Below are 9,401 nucleotides of genomic sequence, written 5' to 3' on the forward strand. Positions count from 1 at the left end.
AATATTCCAATTTCTAACATTTATTTTGGAGGAATAATTATAATTAATTTTATTTAGAAGAGATTTTCAAAAACACTAAAGGTCACTATATAAAAAAAAGCATTGATAAAAATCATGGAGCTGCCAATGAAAATGAAAAAACTGTGTATTTTGAATTATATTGTTTCCGTTTAGTGCCAGTTCTCAAGTGATACAAGTTTAGCTCAAAACAGTGGTTTGCAGGGTTCACTCCAGTAAGTTTCAAATACATGCACAACAATGCCCAGAGTGTGGGTTTTACATGGTCTCATTAGTGGAGCTGAATTTTCCTACAAGGACATGCAAAGTTAGTAAAGTTTTTTACAAGCCACTACATCATATGTCACTTCCTAACGATTGTCATTGTCGACTTGAGGAAAAACCGGTCTAACCACGCCCCACTGCTCATCAATGGCTCAAAAAGGCACAGAAGCGCTTGTACTTCCTGTGGAAGAAGAGGAGAGCCCACCTGCCCCCACCCATCCTTACCACCTTCTACAGAAGCCCCATAGAGAGCGTTCATACCAGCTGTCTCACTGTGTGGTGTGGAGGCTGCAGCATCTCAGACTGTAAGAAGGTGAGGAGAGTGGTGAGAACAGCAGAGCGGATCATCGGGGCTCCTCTTCCCTCCATTAAGGACATTTCATCCAATCGCTGCCTTTTCCAAACCCGTAACATCATCAATGACCGCTCACATCCCCACCATTGACTGTTCCCCCTGCTGCCCTCTGGTAAGAGACTTTGCAGCATTCGATGCAGGTCTAACTGGTTCTGCAACAGCTTCTTCCCCACCACCATCAGACTGTTGAACTGTTGGGAAAAAAACCTAAATCATATCACAGACTCTGCATCACACTGATAACTGAATACCAACTAAAATACTGCATGTTTGCACCATATATATTTAATGCTCTTGCAGCAAGAAGGTTCTGGATTCGATTCCTAGCACGGTGTCTTTCTGCATGGAGTTTGCATGTTCTCCATGAGCATGCGTGGGTTCTCTCTCTTTTCTGGTTTTCCCTGTTTCCAAGAGCTGGATTTATACTGAGATTATGTTCAAGGTGGACTCAGGTTACTTGTTAGTACTTTTCAGATATTTGTTTTTAGCAAAAATGTGAAATTCCTTTTGCTGAAAAACCATAAACATGTGTTGGTTATAAAATTAAGTTTAAGAGACACAATTGAAAAAGAATTAATGCTGTAAGTACTTTTGCCAGACCTTTTATGTCCAATGTTTGTTTCACTGTGCACTTTAGCAAAGTCTCTGTCTAAAATAGATCCGATTTTGTTTGATGTACAGAACTTCCCTAAACATAGTCTGTGAAAGTCGAAAGCAACACTTGCTCAATGTTGTGGATACAATTGTGGAAGTTGCCTTTAATACGCAGACCAGAATTTGATGAAGTGACTGTAGATGGACGAAATTGATAATTCAAATAACAATAAACCAGACAAAACAAAAATGTTTTTGCTACTAGTGATGCAAAATGATTGTGGAAGTGACTTCGAAACAGAGCAAACAATGTTCTTTAATAACCAGTAACCTACTTTTACCGGTACAGTTTTGGTTATTGAGATCTGTGTTCCGCTGCCACATTTGTAATTACCAACATTAATTACCACATTTGTAAACAACATCCCCAGACACTTAATTTTATACTTTTACTTGCTTACGTGGCTATATAACTAAATAAAGTACAGTTGTGATCAGTTTGGATATTTTCTGTCTGAAATACCAATATTATTTTCCACTTTTTCCAACATTAAGTGATAATGTTTTATACGTGCATCTGCTGTCCAACCTTTTCTTACACTCTAACAACATACATCTTCAAAAGTCTAGTCAGTAATTAGTCCCTTGAGCAGGTTTAAGGTCATCATAATTTTTACGCTGCAACATGAATGTGACTATAGAGTGCATCATAATTGGATGTAGGCAATTCCTCCAATCACTGCTAAACTACAACGCTGTAAAGTCTAAAGAAAATCCTTGAAACATCAAGTAATCCCCATGCAAAGATAAGAGGACATTACAACTGTCAAAGCAATCATATTTCCTACAGGATTAGGGGTTAAAAGCACTTCATTTGCTTATCCGGTTGGAATCTGTGGAGGTATTGTTCTCATATAGTGTACACAAAGAGCGAAACATGTTTAAGCATTAACAGAATTTATTCCAGCCATGGTTAACAAAATAATTGAGAAGCAAAAATTACATGGGAAAATCTCACCTTCTATTAGACTCTTTTTATATATTCAACAATCAGATGGGGAACCAGCTGAATGGCAGAGAGGCTCTGCATACTTTCCAATTTTATCTAAAAGTCAGCCAGGAAGTGTCTCCCCTTAAGCTCCCAGTCATCATTCAGTTCTTCTTACACAGCCTACAACATCGCCATACAAGGTGATGCTGGAGCCACTGTAAGAGTTCTCATCTCAACTTGAGAATCTCCATTTTGATTTACCCACATACAAAGTGAACAGATATAGAAATGAAAAGATGTAACACTTAATTAAACCAGAAAATAAAATAAAATAAAAAGAAATTAAACTGTTGGTTCCTTATGCCATCAGACTGCTGAAATGCAAATGCTAAGTTTCTCAAATAAAACATTTTACATACCAAGATTTCATTATCCTCTTTACTTTCATCAGTAATTGTACTGCATTATATTGATATACGTATACATACACTAATACATAAATCAAACTGGTTTAGTTGTCATTGTCTCTAAATACTTAGGAGACTCCCAGATGATGTGCCGTAAAATTTACATTTTTAAATACATTTTCTATTTATTATAATTAATTGTATTTTATTGACGCATGTAATTAACTACTGTATGTTTTGTTCAGTTTATTGTTAATACACACAAGAATATAGAAGAGAAAGATGAATAAAAAGTTTTTTTTTCACTTTTATCAACACTTTATTTACAAAATCAAACAATATAAACAACTATTTATATGAAACAAGTGCCAGCTAAATATTATAGATCTCCATCAACTGACACAGTACATAAAATTTGGTTAAAGTCCCACAACTGCATAAAATCCTCCATTTTCTGTGTGGCTCTGTGGAAGTGAAACTCCAGCCTCAAAGTAAATAACCATCTTTTCTAATCTTAGGCTGGTTTTCTTTTGTTTTGGCAAACTCCTCCAATAAATAGAGAATTTGTAATATAAATGTGCCAAAAGACAAAAAAAAAATAGTAGTTTTGTGCATTCCATGAAAACATTAAATACATTTTCATGTATTTGAAAGACCACAGAAAGGATACTAATTTAAAACACCCCAATTAATGACAGATACAATTTTCTTTTTAAATTGGAGATGTTTGTATAGAGACCTTCACTGGGATGCTTTTCTTCTAAATTTATCACTCCAGGTGCAGTCTGCCCGGTTTTGGAGATGTCTTAGGTTAAATACTTTTGTGCAGCTGTGGTAAAGGGCTTTCTTATCCATATTCAAATACATAAATAATTCAATAAAACCATTTTCCGTAGGTCCAGGCTGGAGAGAAGAGCTCCACTTTGCTCAGGGTAGCAAGGATCCAGGATCAGGGAAGGAAAGGAGTCTGTTGGATCCGCTTGGTTCTGACCTCACAGTAGCTATGTACAAAGGAGACTCTTCTCATTGGCTGACAAGTTTTCCCTCAGAAGGTCCAGGAAACGCCACACAAGCCTGGCAGACCGTGCTTCCATAACTGAATCTGTGGCCACTGGGCTTGACACCAAAGGTTCCTCTGCAGCTACGCTGGAGTTCCCCAAAGCAACAGAATCCTGCAACCCGGCAGGCTTCTAAGCCTCGTGGGACAGTCAATGAGAGGATGCAAATAGCTTGGTTTTCCTCAGATATAAAACTTTGAACCAATCTGACTGTATGATTTGGTTGAATTGTGTCTGTGTATTAAGATGACACGTGTAATGAATTGGTGCTATATAAATAAACTGAATTTAATGTTTGTGAATAATTTGTTTGTGAGTCCAAAATCAGGCTTTCAAGGGTTAACAAATTTAATTTCCATTGAAGATTTCCATGGGATTTTGTTGTAGGCACATTCAAGTTTATACAGAACCAATTAGGCTTATTGAATAATAACATTTAATCCATTCTGATCTAGGATGTGTCATTTGAGTGTTCCTTTTATTTATTTGAGCATTGTATATGAAATATGAAAATAAATTAACCAAAGTAATACAAGTTAGCAAACAAAATACTACACTGACAAATTGCAAAATGGTGCAGGAGAACCAAAGCAATCGTGGAAGGTATTAATGCCAACTCTTCAACAAGGACGTTTTTGAGAAGAAACAGTTCCTCAGTTCTGCTCTTAATGCTCTGCAGCCTCCTGCCAGATGTAGTGTCCTTTAGGGAGCTACAAACAAAATTTAAGCTTAACAAAAAACATCACATCAAATATTTATGACTGAGAAGCTTTGTGAAAGGGAGCTATAGCAACCTTAACTAGCCACTATTTACGGGGGGAAAAAAGGTTTAGAAAAACATTTGTGTGTTTTTTTGTTTTTAGGCTATAATTGCCTTTCAAAAGTAGCTAGACATGATACATCTTTAGAGAGAGGGGAAAGACATTTGGCAAAGGTCACCAGGCCGGGATTTAAAGATGTGATGGCCTTGTTTCTCTGAATATGACTAACTGTATGTGCTCTCTTTCATCCTCTGACATAGGCACTGGTTTGAAGCTCGTTTTCCTGGCTGTATGTTTCCAGGAGCTGGTTGACAGTTGCCGTTTGTATCTCTGTTTCTTCTGTATCTCCGCTTCTGTCTCCTTGAACCCCAGCCGGCCTCAGCAGATGGCCGCTCACACTGAGTCTGGTTCTGCTGGAGGTTTCTTCTGGTTTAAAGGGAGTTTTTCCTCTCCACTGTCTCTACAAGTGGTGTGAGGGATTGTTTTCGATTTAATGAGTCGATGCAATCAGATGGTTTTCCTTAGACAGAAAACTTTTATCCAATCTGACTGTATGGAACTTTAATACATTGTATGAGGCAATGCAGCCAAAAGTGTTTTGGATGCAAAAAAACAAAAAAACAAAAAGAACTGAGAAGATATTTTCTTTATTTTGTAAATTTTTTTGTCCATTATACCCAGAAAGCCATTTCATAGTAAAACTGAATGCACTTTTATAGATATTAGCTTACTGTTTCTAAGCTTTGCCTCAGATTAAAGGGATGTAATTGGACCTAGCACCACCTAGTGGTTAAAACAGATTATGTCTAACCATGGAAATCTTACATCAGGGAATCTGAACAATATTTACTTGAGAATTGGAGAGCTTTTATTAACTTTTAATGCCAAATGCGGGCGAGTATTGGAAATAGTTCTCTCACCCAAGTCACAACATGTGCTGTGTCAACAAATTAATTTCTATAGGTCAAGAAGAAAGATAAAAAATGTGTGTATTTATTTAATAATCAAAGGACATATTCTATACTCTAATAATCCCAGAGGGAAATTACTTCTCTGCATTTAACCCATCCCCTTGGAGAGCAGTGAGCTGCCATTATGAGGCGCCAGGGGAGCAGTGTGGGGGTCAAGGGTCTTGCTCAGGGACCCAGAGTGGCAGTCTGTGGGAGTGGGGGATTGAACTCACAACCTCAGGATTCAAAGTCCTATGCCCTAACCACTAGGCCGCCATAAATAAATAAGCATACTATTATGTGCCCCGAAAAATACAATAAACAAATAACTGTAGGTAGAAATTAAATAATACAATGAGACATGAATGTATATATCTCTTTTATTAACTTCGTTATTTATTTGCCTTTGTAATAATTACCTTATTTATTTGTTGTCCGTTATTGTTAGGATTCCAGTTTGTGTGGTTTGTTTTTGTGTTTTTCTTCTCTCCACCACCAGATGGTGCCCTGGTCTCATTGGGCCTCCTTGCACACCTGCGGCTCGTTGGGTCTTTACCAGATGAGTATTTGAGCAGCGGGCTGTCACTACCTCGACACCAGAGTGTTTGCCAGTATTGGGAAGCCTTCCTGTATCACTGGATAAGCCTGGACCTTCTACACCCCCCTGGAAGGTTAAACTGAGTCACACTGAGCAAGGGGAAACCTCCACATGTTCAAGTCCACTTCGGGAAAACCAAGTGACAGTCCACTCCTTTACTCATCTGGTTCCAACGTTAGTCTGCCTGTCCGCTCTCCAACGAGTTCATTCTTCTCTGGATTTAACCCCACAAACTGAATGAAAGGAATAACCAAGAGCACCCCAAAACAGTTTCCGGTTCCGGTTCATCAGTCCGCTGAGGTTCAACAGTATTACCCAGCAGAATATCTCTCTCCATCTCTGTTTTGCTAACCCTCAATAAACCAGTTACCTTTTACCCTTGGTCTCTGAGTGGTTCTCTGCATGTGGGTCAGATCTTTAAAGCCCACTATGACAGTTATAATCTTCAACTTTATTTATTAATAACTTATTTTTAAATATTAAGTATTTATATATCTCTTTAATGCTATTTATTTCTGCCTGTCGTTTTTACAGTTCTGCCTCATTATGCAAATGAGGAAGGCTGCGTCTTACAGGGTCAACTTCTGCCCATTGGTTAGTTAGCATTTTACTGCATTGGTCAGATCTACAGGAGGAGAGGAGAGTCTGAAGTCGAGTCTAAAGTCATAGGCCGTTTCTCAATTCATAAGAACGCAAGTAAGGACTCGCCATACGCTAAGCTAGTCACCTCCTGTGTGTTTATATATATATATATATATATATCTATATATATATATATATATATATATATATATATATATAGTAGGGTTGTCAAAAGTATCGATACTCAAAAAAGAATCGATACTGAAAAGTTGTATCCGGATACAATACTCATTTTCAAAAGTATCGATACAGTGCTTCCACCAGTGGCACCTAAACAGTCATTCATCTAAAGTGCAGAATAGAGGACAATGCACTTTCTGAACACTGTGTGATTGAATAATTCTACGCACTTTTCAGTTTCAGACTTTTTTCTGTAACAGGTGCAGCTGCTGAGAATTATTTTTGTTTTTTAACTGGTTTGGCTAGTGTCATTGTTATGTGTGCAAAGCATAGCCAAGGAAGAACACTTAATTTTAATTTTGTACGTTTTTTATGAAGCTTGCTTAATATTGTGCACAGCCAACAACCTCAAAATATTGTTTATTGAAGTTATTTATCTATTTATTGTATTTTTTTTATTAATGAAAAAATTTCTGTTAAATTTTGGAGTCTTTGTTTTTATCCTTGTGGTATCGAAAATGGTATCGAGTATCGAATATTTTCCTTAGTATCGGTATCGAGTTGAAAAGTTTAGTATCGTGACAACCCTAATATATATATACACACATTTATGTCTCACTGTATAATTAAATTCCTACCTACATTTATTTGTTTATTGTAATTTGTATGCTTATTTATTTATTGAGCATGTATTTATTTCTGTATTTATTTTTAAATATGGTACTGTCAAGGTTTAGTTGTGATTTAGAGGGCCCAAATGCAGAGGCAAGAGAGGCTGAGGTGAATTCTTGTAGTTTTAGTGATTAAAATAGTCAACAAAGGCAGGAATCCAAAAATCCAACTAAAAATGTAACACAGACCAGAACCATGGAGACATCAAGAGAAAACATGCACAAGGAGCCAGGGAGAGACGAGGTGAGAAGACAACAGCGATGACAGGACCAGCAACAACAAGGAGTGACTGCAGAGGGGGAGTATATGTAGCTTACTGAGACCATGGCAGGGCTAACGAGCTGACAAGGAGCAGGTGTGAGAGGAGACAATGAGGGAGCCAAGTGGAAAGGAACACACACAAGAGGGCAACAAAGGAAAACAGAAAAACCTGAGAACTGACATGAATCTAGAAACTACAACAAAATAGGAATTAAACCAATAAAACTAGGAAACATGGAACAAAGTAAAGTACAACAGAACCAAAACCATGACAGGTAGAGCTGGTCGTCCATACAGAAACAGCTATCCAGCAGAGAAAGAGAGAATCTACAGGCTCATACAAACAGCATGCCAGGAGGGGAGAGAAGGAGCATGGACTCAACCATGAGTCCAAGCTTGATGGTGACATTATAGTGGCCTCATGGTAATAAATCTGCACACATATAAAATATTCAAAATGCATTTGGAGATAAGTTTGTATCTGTGTTTTTTTAAATATACAGCTCCTATGAGTTTTCACTACACATGTTCACTTCCAGGCAGAATTCTGACTTAATAAATTGAGATGTGCTTCAGCACATCTGAATCAAATGATTGCAAATCTTTCTCAGCAGCCTCCAAGGGCTGGAGAGGTCTGTTTATTTTTTTATTTAAGTTGGAGGTAGGGGAACACCTAAAACATGCTGTATGGTGGGCCCCGAGGAACAGTGTTGAAGGCATCACCTTTAAATGACTCCATCTTCTTGGAGAAAGCAGATTTTTTTGTTGTATTGGAGAGTTTTTATTTGCTTTGCTGTAAACACGTGGATTTACCCACTTTAAGGCATTAAATAATGTTCATTCTCTATCCTATTAGATGTTGTTTTGACCTACTTAACTCTTTATCTATGTTTCATTTAAGTTTGTTACAGTGAAAGTGCTTAAAATAAAAAATAATTGATCTCAAACATTGTAAGTGTGCAAGAGTTTCCATTTTCTGACTATTTTTCCTAACAGATTTTTATTTAACTTAACATCAGCAGGACTATTTGACATGAGGCTGTGACACATCTAAGCTAATTCCTGACAGAAACACATACTTACAGTTTGACATTAGATAAGAAGCATTGAAAATGAGTGAACTCCAACTTAAAAAGAAAATAAAAAACACAACTTCCCAGCTGTATGATTTTCTGTAACAGTTGTTCTTTATGGGCTGCACAGTGTTGCAGTGGGTAGCGCTGCTGCCTTGCAGCAAGAAGGTTCTGAGTTGGATTCCCGGCCTGGGGTCTTTCTGCTTAAAAAGCTTTTAAAAAGGCCCCATTTTGTTTTAATTATGCAGCAGATCTTCCTAAGCATTTAGAGAAATTGTTTGTCTAATTTAATTCAACGTAAATCTTTCGACTCTCCTTTCTTTTTTTTCTTGTTTTAATGTTATGTTTGATAATTCCTGTAATAAATACAAAATAGCGAATGAATAAGGTCAGAGAAATGATAAATACATCAATATAATTTATTTGACCTAAAACTGAAAGCTATATTAAATGTTCAGACTGTATGGATGTAACTAATATGTTTAGTTTAATGAAACATAGTAATGAGGGTTGTCTCTGAGTAGCTCAGGAATAATATCTGGGGTCATGATATCAGCTGTCACTTAACACATTAGTTTAGTTTAAAATAACAATATCCAAAAATGAAATGCATTTAAATATTTAGCAATACACACTT

Source organism: Cyprinodon tularosa, unplaced genomic scaffold, assembly GCF_016077235.1.
Source record: "Cyprinodon tularosa strain WSP-4 unplaced genomic scaffold, ASM1607723v1 ctg311, whole genome shotgun sequence".
Taxonomy (NCBI): domain Eukaryota; kingdom Metazoa; phylum Chordata; class Actinopteri; order Cyprinodontiformes; family Cyprinodontidae; genus Cyprinodon; species Cyprinodon tularosa.